Source organism: Camelus bactrianus, chromosome 5 (assembly GCF_048773025.1).
Source record: "Camelus bactrianus isolate YW-2024 breed Bactrian camel chromosome 5, ASM4877302v1, whole genome shotgun sequence".
Taxonomy (NCBI): Eukaryota; Metazoa; Chordata; class Mammalia; order Artiodactyla; family Camelidae; genus Camelus; species Camelus bactrianus.
In genome coordinates this window covers 87777190-87799937 of record NC_133543.1, presented here as the reverse complement: position 1 = coordinate 87799937, position 22748 = coordinate 87777190, and the positions used below count along the sequence as shown (strand labels likewise).

Below are 22748 nucleotides of genomic sequence, written 5' to 3'. Positions count from 1 at the left end.
GAAGCTGGTGTTGTTACACCCAAGTGACAAACAAGGAGACTGAGGCTGTGAGAGGTCACATAGCTTCTGATTGGTAGAGCTGGTGCTTGTCACTACTGGGACAGCTGCATTTAGCACACCTGCTAAATGCCAGAGACGGTGCTGAGCACATGTGTGTATTTTCTCATGTGCGTGCACCCGGTGAGATAAAGGCTGTCCTTGTCCTCATTTTACAGAGAAAGAAACTGATGTTCAAAGAGGTTCAGAGATTGCTTGAAATCACACAGCTGCTGAGAGGCAGAGCCAGGCTATGAACACAGGCGAGCTGACCTCCCAGTCCAGGTCCTTCCTGGCTCATACCTCTTCCTCTGCACTCAGGGTTTGCATCCAAAGGGTGCACTCAGACTCCTGAGTGACGGGCAGGCAGGAGAGCAAACTGATGGCATTGGTCAGACAGGGAGTCAAGGGCCAGGCAGTTGTGCTGGCTTCCTGGGGGGTGGCCCAGGGCTCCTGGTGCATGAACGGGGAGGGCATCCTCTGATGCCACCCAGCTGTGGAGTGATGTGGATACCTCAGGCTGGTGCCAGGAGTGAGACCGGGCCTGTGTGCTGGGTTGATCTAGCCTGTCTTTGAAGGGACGGAAGAGTGAGGCAGGTTGAGGCCAACTGTGTTCCCAGTGCCCTGAGGAGGGGGAAACGGGTTGGAACAGCAGTAGGGGGGGGATTAAGGAGGTGAGTGCTCATGACCCACCTTATTATATGAAGGGCCAAAGGGCCCTTCCATTTCTTGCAAAAAATGTGGTCCCCACACCGTCAGCATCAGCATCTCCCCGGAGCTTATTAGAAAGGCAGCGCCTCTGGTCCCACCTCCGACTTGTAGATCAGAGTCTGCACATTAACAAGGCCCCCAGGAAGCCTGCGCGGGCACTGAAGTCTGAGCAGCCTGGCGGGTATCACACAGCTGGGGCTCCAGGCCGGGGCCTGAGATGCTGATCGGGGGCTTGCCTCAGCTCCCCCTTAAAGGTCAGGACTGCAGCACTCTTGTCTGGGTCTCCACTAGAGATGAGCAGCCCAGAGCCTCACCCTGGGGCCAGTCCTGCTGACAAGGTCGTGGCATCTCTACAGCCTGGGGCTGGCTGGGGCCAGTAGGGGTGGGGCCAGGTAGGGGTGGGGTCTGGCCCTGGTGAGCAGGAACTCTGGGTACAGCAGATGTGCAGGGCGTGAACACAGTCCCACCTGGGAAGAGGCCGAAACATCAGCTAGGGGGAAGGCAGGGGGCGGGGGAGGGGGGGTGTAGGGGGGTAGGGTTGGGGCTGGAGGGATGGAGTCTCGTTCAGTCTCAGACTTGGCTAAAAAGTACCGAAGCCTGGGTCCTGCCTAGAGGTTCTGAGTGAATCAGTCTGAGGTCCAGCTGGGGCGCTGGGATTTTCCATCTCTCCTCAGAGATTTCAGGGGCAGCCAGGGCACAAAGCACTTCAGAGGAACTTACACTGACTCTTCCACAGCCAGTGTGTGTGCCCCAGAGATGGCGGGGAGCAGAGCCATCTGCTTCCCAAGGCCAGCCTTTCCCCATGTCCCTCTGACTCTGGGTCCAAATGTTCCTCCCGCTGCACCCAGGCGGGGCTCTACCAACCATCTCAGGGCCCGTCTCTCTCGGGCTCATGCCTGCGAGGTCCTAGAGACAGGCCATGGTGGGAAGGGAAGGGCCTGGAACATCCAGGTCCAGGGGCTCTGGAATTTCTCCTCATGGGTCTTAGATCAAATTTTGCCTTCCTCTTTTAAAGAACTGGATTTTCCTCATTAGTTGGTAGAAATGACTATTAGTCTCAGCAGTTTCTAAGCAGTTCAAAATAGGGGAAGAACATGGCTGCTTCTAAAAACACTGAAGGTAGGTGTAGGACACCCCCCAACTGCCACACACACACAGGAGGCCTGGCCCCTTGGGTGGTGCTGAGTCTCCAGGAGGCATCTCCATTCCTTCCTCCTTCCTGGCAACATTCTGGTGGAGTTCAGGCCCTGGGGGTATCAGGCCAGCAATGGGGCAGAGCTGCTCCCGCAGTGAGCAGACCCTTGGCTGCATCAATTAGCAGAGTGGTACCATCAGAGGAGGGGGAGAGCGGCCCTTCGAGCTCTGCAGAGCAGACCCACTGGGGGGCCCTGGTGCCCACTGCGTGTGGATGTGAGCAAGCTGCAGTGGGTGGAAAAGGGCCAGTCAGCTGGAGCCTCCAGAAACCTGAAGGGACTGCCCGGGAGAGCTTAGCTTGGAGAAGAGGAGGCATGGGGAGGATGGGATGCTGGCTGTCTGGCATGTGATGGCTGCCCTTGGACAAGAGGGTCAGCACTCTGTGGGCACCGCACTGGCATAGTAGGTGAGGGCTGCAGGGAGGTCAGAGGACAGAGGTGCTGCTGGTCATGGAAAGGGATGCTTTGGGAGGCGTGAGCTCCGGGCCCTGCGGGTGTTGGGGGAGGACTGCAGAAGGCCCCTCCCAGCCCCCTCTTCCAGCCTGACCTGGTAGTGAGGATGTGGCCCGGCCCGCAGCTGGGAGATGAGCCCCTCACTGCGCCTGGCCTAGGAGTGCACTGGCCTCAGAGTCAGGCTTGGCAGAATTTGGTTCTGGCTTTGCTGGGACCCCAAGAAAGCTTTTTCCCTCTCTGGGCCCCAGGTTCCTCATCTGTAAAATGGGCTAACACTTACCCTGGAGGGGTGGTGTGAGGACTGAGGCCACGTGACACGGAACACGTGACTCAGTCCACAGCTGCTGGGCTGTCAGCCCTTAAGGAGTATGCTCTTTCTTTTCCTTTTCTTGTGCCTCCTGCCTCCGCCACACCATTTCCTCGGGCCTCTGGGGAGACTTGGCAGCAGAAAGAACTTGTAGCTGAAAGCCTCCCGAATGATATTGATCTTGCTGGCTCCTGACTCCCGACCGCAGGGCTTGGGGATGGTGGTACAGCCGCCTCCACGGCTCCAGCTTTTATGGGGCTTAAAGATCATCTCTGGCCATCGAGACAGGATGTCCGGGCTCTGGCCCCTCCTCTCAGCCTCTGCTCCTTTCCCTGACTCCTGGGTTGGTCCTGGGAAATCTCACATTCCAGGGTCGGGTCCTGGGAAACCAGGGGCTTCCTGTAAGGTCACCAGCTCCCGCTCACTTCCAGCCCCATATCCCACCTGAGCAGAACTTGACCTGGCAGTCCCATGGCCCTCCCTCAGGGGGCTTGGGCTATTTGAGAACAGGAGTAGGGGCATGTGGGGCAGGGGTCCTTGAGGAGGGCAGGAGTCCCGCAGGAGAGATGAAGAAAACCTCTAGCCTTGGAGACCTCAGGGCTCCCTTGGGTAAGTCAGTCAACCAATCAATCAATTAATTCATTAGCAAGTATTTATTAAGCTTCTACTACGTGAGGTGCTGAGCAATCCTGGGGTGTTCTTCTCTCTAGCAGCATCCCAGTCTAATGCAGCGGGGATGGGAGAGTGGGGAAGTATTAAAAGAATCAGCCAATTTACCATCACAATGCGATGGATGCCCTGGAGGAAGGGTGCCTCATGCAGCAAGAATTTGTAGTAAATGGATCTGGATGGCCTGGGAGGGCAAAGACTGTGTCCCTTAGGAAGTGACGCTTTCTGAATGTTAGAGTCCAAAGAGTGACCAGGAGTGAATTTGGGCAAAGAGGAGAGGAAGAGTGTTTCAGGCCAAGGGGACAGCGGTGCCAAGGTCCCGGGGCAGGAGGGCATGCGGTTCTGAACCCATGTACCTCCTCTGGGTAGTACTTTCGACAGTGTCATTTGACACTCCTTTGAAAGATAGGTAGAAAGGTGGTTAAGTGCACAGGGTTCAAATTTTAGCTCTGTCTCTACTAGCTGTGCGACTTTGGGCATGTTGCTTGACCTTGCTATGCTTCTGGTTCTACGTCTGTAAGTGTGGGATGGTAATAGTGGTACCTCACCCGGGAGGTTGTTGTAAGAATTGGGGGTCTGTACCTGCAAAAACAGCTTGGGACAGCACCCAGCCAACAGTAAATGCTCATCCATGTTAGCCAGGTTTTTTATTTATTGACTTAACATTTCCCCTCTCCCTCACTGGACTGTAAAGTCCCTGAGAGCAAGGACCTAGGTCTGTATCTGAAGCCCCAGCACAATGTCTGGCATGTGGGAAGCCCTCTATCAATGTTTGTGGAAGGAATGAGGTAACGGCAAGGTCGGGGTCGCCCTTGGAGCCTGGGGAGGGGGAGGTTGGGCTGCGGGAGTTAGGCAGGGCATGTTTGGTCATGTGAAGCATTTGGTGTTTGATGTAAGAGCAGTGGAGGTTTTTGAAGGTTCTTAATCAAGGGAGTGGTGGGATCAGGTTGGCATTTTGCAAAGATGACTGGGTTGTCTGTTTCAACATCTGCTGAACCCTGACTAGTTAGATGGTGTAGTAAACATTATCTCATTTATTTGTTTATAAAATGATCCTGGGAAATAGGTATACAGCTAAGAAAACTAAAGCTTAGAAAGATTAAGTAGTTTGCTGGAAAATTCTGCATAAATGGACTTACAATCTCTTTCATTTTATATCATTTAGAATATTGGTTCAACTTTGATAACAGAGATTTCAAATGACTAAACACTTAAATGTGATAGAAGTTTATTTCTCTCTCAAGTAGAGGCTCTGGCTTGTATTATAGCTTTCCTCATGAAATTGTTCAGGAATCCTGGGTCCTTCTGTTTTGTTGTTCTGCCATTTTCAACACATAGTCCATTATGGTTGCTCCAGCTCCTGCCATTGCATCTGCATTCCAGTCAGTGGAAAGCAGGAAAACCAGAAGGGAAGGGCATGCCCTGCTCTTTGAGGACAAAATACATTGTTTCCATGGTGCACATTGTTTCTGTTCAGATTGTCATGGCCAAAATAGTCTGCTGGGAAATGTCACATATGCTGTGCAGCCATGAGCCCAACCATACTTCTGGTAACTTATTACTAAAGGAAGAAGAGGTGAGTGGGTATTGGGAGCAACTCTTAGTTTCTGATTCCCATTTTGACACCAGCGAGAAGGAGATCCCCTTGGCAGCTCCAGTGGCAGGAGGCAGGGCCTCCAGTGCGCTTCTTCCTGGGGCTGCACTCAGGGGAGGCTAAGCTGGTAGAAGTGGAAAAGCTCAATCAGTAATCCAGTGTAGGGGAGAAGGAAAGAGAAGAATTGAGAACGACTGTGTACACCTTGATAACACACTGAACTGAGAAATACCAGTTTGAGCAGAAGTGTTTGCAGTTGGACGTGTTGAGAGCAGCAGCTGTGGAAATTCCAGGTGCAAATGTTTATGTAGGAGAAGTGAAGGGTCAAGGCCGGAGGTAAAGGTTTGGGAGTTACAGCAGACACCACGTGGGTCCCCCTCTTTTCTCGGAAAGAACCTGACCTACAGGGGTGGCCCCCAGTGTCCATGTCTGTGTGTTGGGGCACCCTGACCACTTCCTCCCGCACGGTGGCAGGCTGCTCCGGGGCGAGTTGTCTGACTCAAGCTGGAACAGTCCAAGTTCTCCCCTGGACTGGAGAGAGGAGGGAAGAAAGGACCTATGGGTGGAGGTGGGGGGCTGCCTGGGCTTCTCAACATTGTATCCATGGAGATGACAAGACCCAGAGGATGAGGACCGGGGCAGCAGGGCCAAGCGCCTGTGCTCTGTGTAGCAGAGGGAGAACAGCCTAGCTCCCAGGCTACCAGACCTGAGGATGGACATCTCAGGCTGAGCCCTGGGGACAGAGGACTTATGGTTCAAGTGGGCCTGTCTCAATGGCTGGGCATTCCCTAAGCTCCAAGGATTGGACACAAATTAAAGTTTCTTGCCCCTTCAGTGGGGATGGTGATAGGAACAGGGTGCTGTGAGGAAGACAGAGTTCTCAGGAGGGAGGAGAAAGGGGATGGACTGACATCTTAGCAGGTGAGGGGAGTGAGAGCTTCTGGAAGGAGGAAACGGCTGGTCGACAATTCAGCTCCCTGTAGGGATCAAGTCGAATGAGCCTCACAGAAGGTCTTTAACTTGATGACAAGGTGGCCCCTTTTCCCTTGGGAAAAGAGCGAAGGCTGGGTGGTGGGGCTGAGGGCTGAGGAAGAGGCTTAGCACAGCGCCTGGCTCTAGAAGGCTCACACTGTCTGTGGAACTGGTGGCTGGAGGAGCGGCTAGGAAGGGGAGAGAGACAGCCTTGAAAAAACCTTGACTTCTGCCCACTGCAGTTAACTTCTTCTTCTGAGCTTTACTCTTTGTTTTCCACCGATCATGTTGGCCTAGGTGTCCCCTGCATCCAGTGTTGGGGTGGGGAAGGCAGAGACCAGGAAAGAAGGTGATTTGTCTTGGAAATCTGAAGCCCCCGGGGGGCTGGCCTTTCAGGAGCAGCTGCCTGATAGCTAAGTGGCTGTATCAGCAGGTGTCAGCCAGGGAGGCAGAAGCCTTTTCTGAATGACACGCCTTCAGATGACTAACACCTGCGAACTCTATCCCACGTGGAGATAAGAGAGGTGAAAACCAGGTGAGCTGCAGTGTGAGCCTTTGTGTGGGCGCAGGGTGGCATTACACCACCTCACCCACTTCCTCCTCTCGACTTCCTGCTCCCAGAGCTGCCCAGCCTCTCATAACCCCAGATCCTGGGCTGGTATTGAGGACACCAGCTGGGCCAGGTAAACAGGCAGGAGGGAGCAGACGCAGACACCAGAGGAGGGTGCCAGGCCCCCGTCTGGATCCCTGGGGGATGGCCTGGAGGAGGCTGGACTTCCCTGATTAGCTCCTTCATCTTTCCCTTCCTACCTGCACTTTCCCTCTTCTGTCCCTGTTTTCTGTCCCCTCGTTTCTGTCTCTCAGTCCCCACCCAAGAAGCCACCAGGGGACAAGGTTTTGGCTGTAGCTACTGATGGTGGTTCCTCCTGGGGGATGGAGACCAGGGGAACTTCCCTTCCCAGGGATCTCGGGAGACAGGAGGGGCTTAGGCTGAGGGGGGAATTTGGAAAGTCCAGCCAGGGCTGGGATTCTGAGATCTGCAGCTTTCGCTTTCAACCTTGGGTCCACACCGTGGGGAATGGCTTCCCAGGACAGTTGTGGGCCTAAGGCTCTCTCTAGTGGCCACCAGAAGCACTGCAGGGGCTCGGCATGCCTTCTGGAAGAGGTCGCAGTGGGCAGCTGGCTGGGTCAAATCTCAAGGGCCTAAGGGACACGGTGGATTAAGAGTTGGAAGCTGAGGGTAATTGGGCACTTATAGGCAGGCTGTTTATTAAAAGCTCCAGGGCAGTGGCGGGGATGGAGAGCTAATGGCCTCTGTCCCCATCATCAGTCAGCCCTCCTGGCAGATTGGAGCTGGTCCCAAGCTTGTCAGTGAGTTCCCTGGGGGCAGGGCCGAAGGCTACACAGGTGGCCAGTGGTGGCAGGAGCTAGGGAGGCCCTGGTCCGAGGGTGTGGCTGGGTGGACCAGCAGCCAGGAGATTGGGGTACACAAGGAGCGGGCCGAGAGATTTCCCCTCTCAAAGCCTCGGTGTCCTCTCCGTTAACCTAGGCCTCCGACACCGGTGATGTCTCTGGGTGCCTGCTCACAGCCCTGAACGACCTAACCCTGTGTTCTCACTCCCTGGGTCTGTCCATCCCCCTGCGGCTGGGCCCACTGTTCAAGCCCTCTGTCAAGCTCTCCAGGCCAGTGAAGCAGCATTCTGTTCCCTTTGCCCTTTAAAACCATCCAACACTCTGGAAATTCTATTCTGCTCACCTCCTCCTGTGCGAGCACATTTCTGGAGGGTCCAGCCCCTATGGGGACAGGAAACAGCTGCTTCCTGTCCTCGGGGATCTGGGTCTGAGGAGCCGGAAGGAGGTGTCAGTATCCCCCGGACTTGGTTAGTTCACGTCCCTGCTCTTCACCGTCAATGGCCCCCATGAAAAGTGTGAGAACAAGCAGGCACACTTCTCCCCGCACCCTCAGGCCTCTGATCTCACCAAAGTGCCCCAGGGCTTTATGAAAGAGAAGCTAAATCTTACTGAAAAGAAAAATAAATCAGTGAATAAGCCTCTTTCCCCCTCAAAGGAGGGATGGTGGGTGCCTTTGCCCAGGCAGGACCAAAGCTCTGATAAACCAACTGGGAAACAGATGAGAAAACTTTCTCCTTTCACCCACACGGGAGACGTGGAGGCAGAACACGTGGCTGGGGAGGAGGAGCCTGTAAGTCCTTTCAATCTGGGCCTGAGCTTCAGTTCACGATCCCCAGGCCAGTTGTTTGACCTCTCTGTGCCTCAGTTTCCTTGCCTATAAAATGGGCTACAAATAACTGCCTGACAAAGCTATGTGAATATACGTGAGTATGTGTGTAGAGTATCTAGCCCCGTGCCCATGTGGAATGCTGGGCGTGAAGTGACAGTTATTCCCCACAGGACCTGGCCTCTGATATGCTGGGTCCTTTGGGAGGGGCACAGCCTCTCATCTACAAAAACCCAACAAGGTGGCCTCTACCACCTCATTTCACAGAGAAGCAAACCAAGGCTCAGAGAAGGTGACATTCATTTAAAAAGAGCTGGCATAGGTTTTGAACCCACGTCTATCTGCTTCTAAAGACTGGGCATATCTAGAAAGTTGTCGATGGGGTGGAGACAGGAGCCCACGGAGGGCAGGGGCCTGCGAAGGGAGAAGGCGGGAGCCCTTGTGAGATCAGAGAAGAGCCAGGCAGGAGGGAAGGAGGGAGTGGGGGAGGAGACCCAGGGCTCATGTGATCTGGTCACCATCTCATCTCACTGAGCCCTTTGCAAGCAAGACAGCTGAGCTCAGAGAAGGGAAGGGACTTTTCAGAGACCACTTGATCTCTTAGAGCCTGCTGGTTCAAAGATCCAGTAACAGAGATCCGACAGTCACCAAGAGGCTGGCAAGGCCAGACAGTGTCTAGGATGCATTTGGGAAGAATCCAGGCCTGGCTGTGGACAGCACAGGGAAGCAGACCTGCAGAGGGCAGTGGGTGGTTGGAAGCCAGAAGGTCAGTATGGGGTCTTCCTGCCCAGCCCAAGCCAGGAGAGCCCTGGGACAGCACTGAGGGGAGGAGTCACCTCCCCTGACACTGGAGGGGTTGGGGATGTGCCTGGACTCAACAGGAGAGAGCCAACCCCGTGGGGACGCAGGGAAAGAGAAGCCACAGAGAGGGAGCTCACGCCCAAGGGCGGCACATTTTGTCTCTGGGTCAGCCCAACATTCAGCTGCGGCCAGTGAGGCCAGTCGCCGGGTCCAGAATCCTCTCTCTCGTTTAGAAGAGGGAAGTGGACATTTGGCCTCCCGGCTGCCTCTGCCCTGGTCCTGGGGGAGAGGTGGGGTTTAAGCATGGAGGCTCTAGAGGCATTTGAAAGGGGATGTCGCCCCCTGGTGGCCTACACGAGCCGAGGCTGAAAGGCCAGAGGAAGTGCCCGGTGCAGGCGGTCGACGTCCCAGCTGATGAAATAATTCTGAGCTCCTCCTAGTGCCCCTTTGTGAGCGATGCCCAGGGACAGGGTGCATGGGGGATAGAGTGGTGGCTTTAAAGATTCAAAGAAGTGAGTGTGGTTTTCTCTGGAGATCCTTTAGGGCTATAAGGGTCCCGGGAACACTACATTAGTGGTGATGGCAGGGACAGAGGAGCAGAAGGACCTGTCCTGACCTCCAAGCACGAGCCGGGCCCTGTGCTAGCCCCCGAGGCTGCAGAGAGGAACAGGACCTCCCCATGCCCTCCATGATCTGTGCAGGACTCAGATGAGTGACCTGGTGACAAGGATGCAGCCGTCTCCAAGGTGGAGCCACCAGTGGTAGGAGCATAGACTTTTCTCCAGTGGAGAAGTTTCTGGGTAATACCCTGGCCGCTCTCCTTACCCCTCAGTCTTCTTCATGTCAGAACGAGTGACTCATCAGCTTGGGAGTTTGGGAGGAGAAGTCGAGCAAGTGGTCCAGAGCCTTCTGCTTGCTCTCTCCCCCTCCAAGCCAGCATGTTCTTGGACATTTGCACCCTAGTCTCCTCCCCCACGTGCAGGGGGCCTGCGGCTGCTTAGCGCTACTCATCTCTGGGATGGGAGGGTCTCATTTTGGGTGATATATGGGCAAGTTCTTGTGGCCATGAATCTAAAGTCACATTCTCCAGTCAGCTCTCTCACTAACATTTTGATTTTCATCTTCTGGACTCTGGGCCAATCTCTCAATAGCTTCTGAATTCAGGTGTAGGGAGAGGATGCTATTTGTGGATTCTCTAAAGCCCTAGAGCAGCTGTTCTCAACCAGGGGTGGTTTTGCCTGCCCCGGTGAACTGTGTCACAACTTGGGGGGCGGGAGTGGTGCTTCTGGCATCTTTTAGAGACCGGGGATGCTAAAAAAATTCCTAAAATACACAAGAATTTTGTAACCCAAATTGTCAATAGTGCTAAGGTTGATAAACCCTGACCCTGATAAGTGTAGGGTGTTAATGAGACAGTAAAATAGAAGTGCCTAATTCAGCCTTGTGGAGTAGATTGTGTGGTGTGGGAGTTAAGAAGCCTTCAATATCTAATTTGGGTTTTGAAGTATAAAGTGAAGATTTCCACACAGGTGAAGAGTTTAGAGTGAGGCAGGTGGAAGACTCTCCAGGCAGCGGGAAGAGTGAGTAAAGGTGTGAGGGTGAGAGCTGTGGTGCCCGTGTGTGAGCATGGCCGGGGCAGGGGCTGTGAACAGGGAGCTTGGGCTGTGGAGGAGGGCAGGGCCAAACATGAAGGGCCTTGCAAACTTTGCTATCAAGTGTGCTTTTATAAAGCATAGAAAGGCACAAAATGCATTCAGAAAAGAGCACAGAACACAAGTGCAAATAAATGTAGAGCTCAATAAATTATTAATTATATGGCATTGCTTCCAGTTTGAAGGTACTATGAATAAAGCTCTATATACATCTTTGTACATGTCTCTTGTTGTTCATGCTTATGAGTTCCTTTCTGGGTGTAAACCTAGGGATGGAAAGGCAGGGTCATGGGGTATTCACATATTCAACTTTAGTTGATACTGTCAAATGATTTTCCAAACCTCTTGTAGGCATCTACAGTCCTACCAACAGTGTAATCTCATTCCCATTGCTCTCCGTCTTTATCAGCACCTAACATTGTCAGTTTCTTAAATTCTAGCACTTCTGGGGTATGTGTAATGACAGGCATTTCCACATGTTTCTTTAAAAATAAAGTTTGTCGATATATAATTTGTATACAGTAAAATTCATTGTTTTAGGTCTATAAGTCTATGGACTTTCACTAACCTATACGTTTTTGTAATAAAAAAAAATATTTCCTCACCCCCAAATTTCCCTTTGTAGTTAATCCTCTCCTGTCACCCCTAGTCTCTTGTAGCCACTGATCTGTTTCCTGTCTTCATAGTTGTGCCTTTTCTGGAATGCTATGTAAATAGAATCATAAATTATGTGGCCTTTTGAGCCTGGCCACTTTTATTTAGCAGTACGTCTTTGGGATTCATCTGACGTGTTGCACAGATGAGCAAATGGCTAGTTTCAAAAGTGAGATGGAAACTATGGGAAACATCAGGGGAAATGCTAGGAACAGAAACTACAGTAACAGAAATGAAGAATGCCTTTGATGGATTCATCTCTCATCTCTTACTTTCCTTCTATGTCCTCATTTTCAGCATAGATAGTTGGTTATACAGGAGGCACAAGCCGGAAGAAATGTGATTGGTTCCTCGGTTGCTTGTGTTTCTTAGAACACCATAGCCTTTTTTCTGAGTTAAAAATATGTTCCGGTTCAAATGCAAAGCATGGGCCCTTGTGGCTGTCGGTGTCCTGCTTACCCGGTCATAGACATAACCCACGCTTTTCGTCTTGCTGGATTCCACGTATAGGGCACCCACTGAATTCTGCACTCACGGGGCACTGCCAATGGTTGTGTGTGTGTGAACAGCAAGGAGCAGGGGACAAGCTTCCTGCTGAGTCTTCTCTGCTCATGGGCGTGCTCCACGGGCCCACTTGACTGGACTTACAAAACACAAGTTTGAAGATACCCTCATCAAGAATGGCATGATGGGTCCCTTTTGAGTGCAGGGCCCTCTGCCATCATTCAGATCATATGCTCAGGAAGCTGGCCCTGGAGCCCTTCACCCAGATGGAACTTAAACTTTCTGTTTTTTTTTTCAATTGAAGTATGGTTGATTTATAATTCTGAGTTAGTTTCAGGTCTACAGCATAGTGATTCAGTTATTTTTTCTTCAGATTATATGTAATTATTTGTAGGTTATTACAGATATTGAATATAATTCCCTGTGCTATACATTAAATTCTTTTTTTGTTTTACAGTAAATTCTTGTTGCTTATCTATTTCATGTTGAGTAGTCTGTGTCTGTTAAAACCATACTCCTAATTTGTCCCTCCCTCCCTCTCTCTCCCCTTTGGTAAACATAAGTTTGTTTTCTACGTCTTTTAACTTTATGTTTTCTGGTTTGTTTGTGATTCCCTCTCTCAATGATCCATTTCAGAGATTATCCAGTCTTTTTCTGCTATGAGAGAGATTCTATGACTGCTAACTCATACAATCCCACTTCCTACCACATCTTTACTTTTTGTTCCTCTTTGGTCTATTTTGCAACTTTCTATAAAATGCACCTTTATTGCTTGGTACATAAGTTATAAAGATGTATCTTGATTCCGCCATTTTGTAAACTGAGGGTATTTGAGCCCATGTCCTTCGCCTAGTCTCTCCCCATTCGCATTTAACTGTTTTTTTAATGTATGCTTTTACTTACTATATTTGTGAGGCTGATACTAGATGCAAACACGAATAAAACAAATATGTCTCAAGGACAATAAAAGTTTATTTACTGCTCATGTAATGGCACTGGGAGATGAATAGGTTGGCAGTTCATTTGTTGATTTAGTCTGATGGAAGCCTTATGAGTTCAACGATAAATCAGTGTGGTTTCCATGGTGACAATCAGCATTGCAGCCAGCTGGAAAGAATAAAGAGCATGGACAAGAGTGCGTGGGGGATGTTTATGGGTCAGACATGGAAGTGGCACGTAGTACTTCACTCACATTCCATTGGCCAGAGCTTAGGCATATGGACACATTTTACTGCAAGGGAGTTTGGAAAATGCATTCTACTTAGGGGCCTAGGGAGAAGAGGAAAGAGAACAATTAATTTTGATTAATAACTAGTGGTCTTTGTCACTTGTATACCATCAAGTTTGTGGTTTTCCTGTTCTTTTCAGTGATTTATGTCTTTGTTGAATCTGAAAGTTGAAAAGCAACATCCCGTGTTTACATGAACACAACTGTGTGGTCAGGATTCTGGTGCAGGACAAAATCCACTCTGGATGTTTGAGTGGGAGGAATTTATTAAATGGATTTCAACATTATTGGAAGGGCAGAACAGAACAGATGCTAGGATAAGATTTCAGGAACTGCTTCAGTTAGTCCCTGAGAGATCTGTGACTCCTCCCCAGTCAGATACCCACCATCTCCAGAACTACACTGGCCACTTCTGTGAACAGGATGCTGCCTGGATGAAGGGGCCATCACCGCTGGCTCTAGAACCACACACACAGAGCTGTTTGGAACTGACCAGCAGAATGGCTGCTCTAAGTCCTGCCTCAACACTCTGGAAACTTGTGGCTGGATGCCTAGACTACTGTTAAAAAACACCAGTACCTCCATGGCTGTGTGTGCCAGCAGGAAAAAGCACAAGTGGAAAAACCCCACCTCTGCTTTCAAAAACCTTGAGTATTTGACTAATAGAACATAAATCACATCTAGGACTCTAGCTGCAAGGGAGCCTGGGGAATGTAGCTCTCAACTGTCCAGCCTCTGCCACACAGAAAAGCACATGGGGAGCAGGGGGTGGGAATGGAGGCTGAGCACCAACCCACCCCATCCATCCAACTGCATCCCTCTGACTAATCATCATCAGTTTTACCTATACTTAAATTTACAAACAACCTCTATAGCAACAATGTTCTCCCTCTGAATATAATACAGTAATCTCTTATAAACCAAAACACATTCACTATCTCCCTCAAAGCTGATGAGATACCCAAAGTTGCATCAGTTATTTCAGTCATCACTTGGTGATGAGCCTTCTCTCTCTTGTTTAGTTACCATTCCATCTTGACACTTTGTAGCCCATGGATTGAATGATGAAATTAACCACCAGGACACAGGCTATAAAAATGATAGGGAAAAGAAAAGGGGGAAAAACAGGAAACTATTATTATTATTTTTAAATAACAAAGAAAGTAAGAGACTATAGGTGGCTGTTACAGCCCTCCTTTCTGTAACTAGTCATGAGGTTGTAGTGTCATTTGGGTATTTTCCTGGTGGAATGACCCAAAACCAACCCAAAGGGTTCTAAGTCTTTGATGGTCTTATTCCTACTGGGTTGTTAGAATGTTCCATTTATTTGCCACTGAACATGGCCATATTTGGAGATGCTCCAGAAGATCCCTTGGATTCTCGACCTATTTTCCCTTCTACCATACGAGATATAGCGACCTTATCCCCCCCCTTTACCTTATTCTTATGCCTTTGCCTGTTGATTTAATGGCATATAAAGATCCAAATGGCTAGGAAACAGGTTCCTATTCCTATGTTTTAAAAATATGTATTTATTTATTTTAATGAAGGTACTGGGGATTGAACCCAGGACCTCATGTGTGCCAAGTATGTGCTCTACCACTGAGCTGTACTTCCCCTCCCCCAATTCCTATGTTTAGTGGATCCATTTTTGGTCTCCTAAGGGAAGATTTTCTCCTTTGGGTACTTAGATCCCTGTCAGCTTAGCCCAAGGAATGGGAAGAGATGTCTGTAAGGGACCATTAGGGTTAATAGTGAAAGGCACCTCTCCTATTTCTACTCCTTAGTTCCTGCATATGCATATTTCTGGCCATAAGTGCAATAGCACTCCATCTTAGTCCCCAGTTCTGAGCATATACTGAATTCTGCAAGAGATATCCCACTCCCTTAAGGTGTTGACTCCAAGTTAAAGTTGTAATGAAAGCTTTAGCACATTAGTTCGCTGTTCTACTACTCCAGCCTCTTTGGGTGATGAGATCCATGGTAAGTCAACTGTATCCTGTGGAAATAAGCCTATATTTGCTCTAAGATGATTTTCCAGGACAGAGACAATCTTGAGAGGGAGAGTGTAAGGGCAAATCAAGTATTCAGAAAATCCGTAGACTCTGCTGCTGGCGGGGGAACAAGCAGAGATGACAAATCCCAGAAAGTGTATGTTCCAGGAAGGACAAGTCTCTTCACCTTCCATGATGGAAGATGTCTAGTAGAGTGGTGAACTCTTGCACTAGGTGCTCAGTATTTTGGTCTCTGCTATTGCATACTCAGCAATGGCCAAAGCCAGATTAATCTCAGGGAAGGGAAATCTGAGCACTTGCATGAAGTCCACCCCTGCCACCACGGCCACTTTGTTCACAAACCCATTGAGTAAGCACTGGGTTGTCTGCGTAAAGAGGCTGGCTGATATCCTGAACAAGTCATCTTTGTCCACCCAATCATCAGAAGCCTCACCTGCAGAGAACACGTTTGGTAAGTTTTGTAGCCGGAATGACTCACTGAAGATGTCCATATCCTGATCTTTAGAATCTGTAAATGTGTTACCCTACATGACAGAAGGGATGGTGAAGATGTGATTAAGTTAAAGATCAGAGAGAGATTATCCTGGATACTCTGGGTGGGCCCAGAAAGAAGGAGCAGGAGGATTAGAGTCAGAGAAGATGTGAGTATGAAGCAGAGGTCAGAGTGATGTGATTACATGAGCCAAGGAGTACAGGTGGCCACTAGAAGCTGGAAAAGGTGATAGCTGGCTATCTCTTAGAGCCTCCAGAAGGAACATGGACCCAACAGCACCTTGATTTTAGCTCAGCATGACTCATTTCAGGTTTCAGAATTGTAAGATAATAAATTTGTGTTATTTTAAGCCATGAAGTTTGTGGTCATTTGTTATAGCAGCAATGGGAAGTGAATTTATTAATCCTTGTCGTATCACTGACTTAATCACAGATGTCTTCCGTGGCTCTCTGCTAAAGATATTTTACCATGTAAAGGAAATATTCATACATTTCTATTTTATTTAATTAAAAATTCTAATGTCACAAATGGATCCAGAATTTGGTCCAATGTCCTTCTGGGATCTATGAAATAATCGTATATGTTAAATAATCTCTTAATATGATGAATCATATTATGGCTTTTCTAACAATGAGTTATCTTGGTATTCCTAGAATAGTCTCATTAGATCATGTTTCTAATTTTTTTATGCTGAAATTAAAAAAAAAATCAACATAACGGTGTAAGTAACACCCAATAAATTGAATCCCCTTAAAGTGTACATACTATTTTGTCAGTTGTAGATAGCTGTGAAACTATGACTGTAATTAAGATAAAGTGCTTTTCCATGAACCCCCAAAGAGTCCTCATGGCTCTTTATAGTATGTCCCTCCCTTTGCTCCTAGCCCCTGGCAACCCTATATATTAGTTTGAATTTTCTATAATTTTATGTAGATAGAGTAATATCATATATGTTCTCTTAGTTTTATCTTCTTTCACTCTGCATATTGATTTTGATATTTAACTTTTTTGGTGTTTATCAGTAGTTTGTTCCTTTTTACTGCTGAATAGTGTTCTTTTGTATGGATATACCACTTTTGTTTATCCATTCACTTATATGATGGATATTTAGATTGTTTTCAGTTTTTTGGTCATTGAGAATAAAGCTGCTATGAACATTTCTGTACAAGTCTTTTTGTTTATACACTAAAAAGTGAGTTTTATTCCTAACCCAGATACATATCTCACTTTTCATAGATAATTATATCAACATTTCCTACATATCTTTTCAGAAATTCCTAAGGACCATCAATGTATTCTTCTATGTATTTTTTTTATTTGAAGCATAGTTGATTAACTATGTTGGTTAGTTTATTGTGTACAGCAAAGTCACTCAATTATATATATATTCTTTTTCATAATAGGTTATTATGAGGTATTGAATATAGTTTCCTGTGCTATACAGTAGGACCTTGTTGTTTATTTACTTTATGTATAGTAGATTGTATCTGCTAATCCCAAACTCCTAATTTATCCGTACCTCCTCTTTCCCCTTTGGTAACCATAGTTTGTTTTCTATGTCTGTGAGTCTCTTTCTGTTTTGTAAATAAGTTCATTTGTATCATTTTTTAGATTCCACATATAAATGATACCATATGATATTTGTCTTTCTCTGACTTACTTAGTATGATGATCTCTAGGTCCATCCATGTTACTGCAAATGGCATGATTTCATTCTTTTTTTATGGCTGAGTAGTATTCCATTGTATGTATATACATATATATATATACACACAACTTCTGTATCCAGCCATTTGTTGATGGGCATTTAGGTTGTTTCCATGTCTTTGCTATTGTATATAGTGCTGCTATGAACATTGGGGTACATGTATCTTTTCAAATTAGAGTTTTCTCCAGATACATACCCAGGAGTGGGATTGCTGGATCATATGGTAACTCTATTTTTAGTTTTTAAAGGAATCTCCTTACATTCTCCATAGTGGCTGCACTAAATTACATTCCAACCTACAGTGTAGGAGGGTTCTGTTTTCCACATCCTCTTCATCATTTATTGTTTGTGGACTTTTTAATAATGGCCATTCTGACTAGTGTGAGGTGATACCTCATTGTAGTTTTGATTTGCATTTCTCTGATAATTAATGATGTTGAGCATCTTTTCATGGGCCTTTTGGCCATATGTATGTCTTGTTTGGAGAAATATCTGTTTAGGTCTTGTGTGCATTTTTTTATTTTTTATTTGTTATTGAGTTGTATGAGCTGTTTATATATTTTGGAAATTAAACCTTTGTCAGTCTAATCATTTGAAAATATCTTTTCCCAGTCTATAGTCTGTCTTTTTGTTTTGTTTATAGTTTCCTTTACTGTGCAAAAGCTTATAAGTTTTATTAGGTCCCATTTGTTTATTTTTGCTTTTCTTTCTATTGCCTTGGGAGACTGACCTAGGAAAATATTGCTACAATATGTCAGAGAATGTTTTGCCTATGTTCTCTTCTAGGAGTTTTATGGTGTCCTGTGTTATGTTCAAGTCTTTAAGCCATTCTGAGTTTATTTTTGTGTATGGTGTGAGGGTGTGGTCTAACTGTACTGATTTACATGCAGCTGTCCATCTTTCCCAACACCACTTGCTGAAGAGACTGTCTTTTTGCCATTGTATAGTCTTGCCTTCTTTGTTGAAGATTAATTGACCATAAGTCTGTGGTTTTATTTCTGGGCTCTCTATTCTGTTCCATTGAGCCATGTCTTTTTTTGTGCCAATACCACTCTGTTTTGCTTACTGTAGTTTCATAGTATTATATGAAGTCTGGGAGGGTTTCGACTCCAGCTTTGTTTTTTTCCTCAGTATTTCTTTGGTAATTATGGGTCTTTTGTGATTCCATATAAATTTTAGGATTATTTGTTCTAGTTCTGTGAAAATGTCATGGATAATATGACAGGGATTGTATTAAATCTATAGATTGCTTTGGGTAGTATGGTCATTTAAACAATATTAGTTCTTCCATCCAAGAGCATGCTATATCTTTCCACTTCTTTAAACAATCTTCAGTTTCCTTCATCGATGTTTTATAGTTCTCAGTGTATAAGTTTTTCACCTCTTTTGTCAAGTTTATTCCTAAGTATTTTTTTTGGATGCAATTTTAAAATAATTTTTTTTACTTTCTTTTTCTGGTATTTCATTGTTAGTGTACAGAAATGCAACAGATTTCTGTATGTTAATCTTGTATCCTGCTACCTTGCTGAATTTGTTTATCAGTTCCAGTAGTTTTTGTCTGGAGTCTTCAGAGTTTTCTTACATATATCATGCCATCTGCATATAGTGGCAGTTTTTACCTCTTCCCTTCTAATTTGGATACCTTTTATTTCTTTTTCTTGTCTGATTGCTAGGGCTAGGACTTCTGATACTATGTTGAATAGAAGTGATGAGAGTTAGCATCCTTTCTTGCTCCAGATTTTAGTAGGAAGGCTTTCAACTTTTCACTGTTGAGTATTATGTTGGCTGTGGGTTTGTCATAAATAGCTTTTATTATGTCGAGCTATGTTCCCTCTATACCCACTTTGGTAAGAATTTTTATCATGAATGGATGTTGAATCTTACCAAATGCTTTTTCTGCATCTATTGAGATAATAATGTATTTTTTTCCTTTCTTTTGTTGATATGGTGTATCTCATTGTTTGACTTACATATGTTGAACCATGCCTGTCACCCTGGGATGAATCCAACTTGATTGTAGTATATGATCTTTTTAATGTGTTGTTGGATTTGGTTTGCTAATATTTTGTTGAGAATTTTTGCAACAATATTAATGAAGAATATTGACTTGTACTTTTCTTTGTTGGTAGTCTCTTGGTCTGGTTTTGGTATTGGGCTGATGGTGGCTTCATAGAATGAGTTTGGAGGTATTCCCTCCTCTTCAAACTTTTGGAAGATTTTGAGAAGAACCAGTATAAATTCTTCTTTGTAAGTTTGGTAGAATTCCCCAGTGAAGCCATCCAGTCCTTGACTTTTGTTTGCAGGGAGATTTTTGGTTTTTTTGTTTGTTTGTTTGTTTTAAATTACAGGTTCTATTTCACTTGTAGTGATTGGTCTGTTCAAATTATTTATTTCTTCTTGATTCAGTTTTGGTGGTCTGTTTGTTTCTAGAAATATGTCCATTTCTGGTAGGTTGTCCAATTTGTTAACATAAAGTTTTTCATATTATTCTCTTATGGTTTTTCGTATTTCTGCAGTATTGGTTGTTATTTCTCCTCTTTTGTTTCTTATTTTGTTTATTTGGATCCTTACTCTTTTCTTCATGGTGGGCCTGGTCAGAGGTTTGTTGATTTTGTTCACTCTTTCAAAAAACCAGCTCTTGGCTTTATTGATTTTTTTCTATTGTTTTTAAATCTCTATTTTATTTATTTCCTCTCTGATCTTTTGTTTCCTTCCTTCTGCTGACTTTAGGTTTTGTTTGTTCTTCTTTTTCTGTACAAGTCTTATTGTGGACATAAGATGTTATTTCTCTCAGGTAAATACCAAGTGGGCTGGCTGGGTCATATGGGCAGTATCTTTGTGACTTTCTAAGAAACTGCCAAACAGGTTTTGGAAGTGGTTGTATTATTTTACATTTCTTTCAGTAATATATGGGGATTCCATTTGCTTCACATCCTCACCAACATTTGGTACTGTTAGTCGTTTTAATTTTAACCATTGCAATGAATATGTTAAGAACCTTGTCGTGTGCCTTTTGGTTTTTTTCTCTGTCTTACTATTTTTAATTTCAAATTTAATTTAGTTTTGTTAGAGAAATATTCTGTATGATTTCAATTCTTTTAAATTTATTGAGGCTTATTTTATGGTCAATCTTGGTGGACATACAATGTGCACTTGTAGTGAACGTGTATTCTGTTGTTGGATATAGTGCCTCTATCAGTTAGGTTAACATTGTTTAGACTATCATTCAGATCTTTGAATGATATATTTACATTTACAGATCTTCACTGATGTTTCTGTCTAGTTATTCTATCAATTGCTGAGAGAGTCTCCCATGATATTTGTGCAGTCGTCTCCCATAGTATTTGTGCAATCGTTTCCTTCTTCTTTTTCTGTCAACTTTTGCTCTGTGTATTTTGAGGCTCTGTTTATAGTTGTATAGTCATATATAGTTATCAGTTTTCCTGGTGCATTGGTCCTTCTGTCCTTATAAAATATCCCTCTTTATTTTTGGTAATATCCAATCTTGAAGTCTATTTTATCAATGACTATTCATATAACTACTCCAGCCAAGCCCTCATATGGTTCTATATGGTATATGTTTTTTCCATTAATTTAATTTTAATGTATCTGTGTCTTCATATTTAAAATGTGTTAAGTTATGCTTAAAAAAAATCCAATCTCCTAACCTCTGCCTTTCCATTTGATTGTTTAAGCCATGTCTTAGTCCAGTTGGGCTGCTATAACAAACACCATGGACTGAGTGGTTGATAAACAACAGAAACTTGTTTCTCACAGTTCTAGAGGTTGGGAAATTCAAGATCAAGGTGCCAGCATGGTCATGTTCCAGTGAGGGTACTCTTCCTGGTTCATAGGCGGCACCTTCTCGATGTCTCCTCACATGGCCAAAGGGGTGAGGGAGCTCTGTGGGGTCTCTTATAGGAACTTCAGTTTCATCCATGAGTGCTCCACCCTCATGACCTAATCACCTCCCATTATCCCTAGTACAGTTCAGGACCCCTGCAGATACTAAAATCCGCAGATGCTCGTCTCTATAACGGCGTAGTATTGCATATAACATCCTGTATACTTTCAATCATCTCTATATTAATTATAATATCTATTACAATATAAATCCGATGTAAAATGTTGCTTGCATGCATCAAATTCAAGTTTTGCCTTTTGGAACTTTCTGGAGTTTTTCCCCCAAATATTTCCGATTTCCAGTTGGTTGAACTCACAGATGTTGAACCACAGGTATGGAGGGCTGACTGTGTAGTCCCATTTATTGCACTCTGTGTGACTCTCTTTGCTCCTGCCCCCAGCCCCACCCTTTTTTTTCCAGACATCTTCACCTTGCATGGGATATCCTTATGCTAAAAAAGTTACTCATTGTTTATCTGAAATTCCATTTTAACTAGGGGTCCTGTGTTTTTCTTTGCTAAATCTGGTAGCCCTCCTGAAGGGCCATCCCAACTTTAGTGCTCCCGTGGGGTCAGCTGAGCCTTCCAGTGACTGTGCTAAAGCCTCACCCTGCTTGAGTTCCCTCCCCAGCATAGGTATTGATCCCTAGGAAGCTCCCTGATAAACCTTGTGTTTGCTTTTCTCTGCAGAGTCAGCCTCCCAGACAACTTGACCTACAACATCAAGTCTCTGCTGTCTTCTTTCCATGGTCCTAAGACCCTGAGCCACGCTGACGGATGGCCAGTCCCCAGAGCAGCCTCAATCCGGGCCCCCAGGCCTGGAATTTATGTTAGGAAGACCTAATCACAGCTCAGGTCTTGAGATGGCTCTGATGCCCACCAGGGGGCAGCCATTACCCGCATGTGAGCTCATTGGTGGCCCAGGGAGGGTGAGGGGTGGGCTCCAGGAGAGGTTGCTGTGGTGTGTACCGGTGTGTGCATGCTTGAGGGCATGTGCTGGCTGTGTAGACCACAGCCTGAGCGTGTGTGACCTGCGTGTGTGCACCTGGACCAGTTGCTCCGGTCTCTGGACCTGTTTTCTCATCTGTCCAAGAAAGGGGTCCTTCATTCTGAGAATCTGTGTTCCTTTATTGCTCAGCGTCATTGGGTCATCTCTTTAGATATCTCTGTCATCATTTAAAAGAATTAAGAATTCCAGGCTGTTGATTTGAGGGGGGCGTCTGGGTGTGGAGGAGAGAAAGAGGAATGGAGTTTTGTTTTCTTCTCCCCAAAAGCAATGCTTTAATTGATTAAACAAAATCTGTATTTTCATTCTCATAAAAATTTTATTTCAAAATAATATGAGTCTTTAAGTCCTATGCAAAGGCACTAGTGCCCTTTAGAGCTCTACTCATTTTCAGGAATCTTGTCTGACCACTAATTCTCAGAACTGTTGGAACTTTGCAACCAAGTGCCCCTCACCTAGAGGAGAAAAATGTAGTGATAAAGACCTCGGGCAGCAGAATCAGCCTTCCTGATCCTTGCTGGTCAGTTAATGACTGCACCTGAGTCCCATCTGTAAAATGGGAGCAGTAATAGCGACATAAGTCATGGCACTGTTACTGTATGGGCAGGACC

General features: G+C 45.9%; 1 long non-coding RNA gene across 6 annotated transcripts in view; it reads left to right on the top strand.

Annotated features, from left to right (window-relative positions):
- Positions 1-1272: 1272 nt before the first annotated feature.
- Positions 1273-22748, top strand: part of LOC123615014 (uncharacterized) — a 49381-nt gene continuing 27905 nt past the window's right edge. For 3 of the 6 annotated variants that reach the window (XR_012507170.1, XR_012507169.1, XR_012507166.1), the window contains exons 1-2: positions 3172-3309; positions 21822-22034. This is a non-coding gene — a long non-coding RNA (uncharacterized LOC123615014). Of the gene's footprint in view, positions 3310-21821; positions 22035-22748 lie in introns of all 6 variants that reach the window. The other 3 variants (XR_012507168.1, XR_012507167.1, XR_012507171.1) reach the window with 2 other exon arrangements.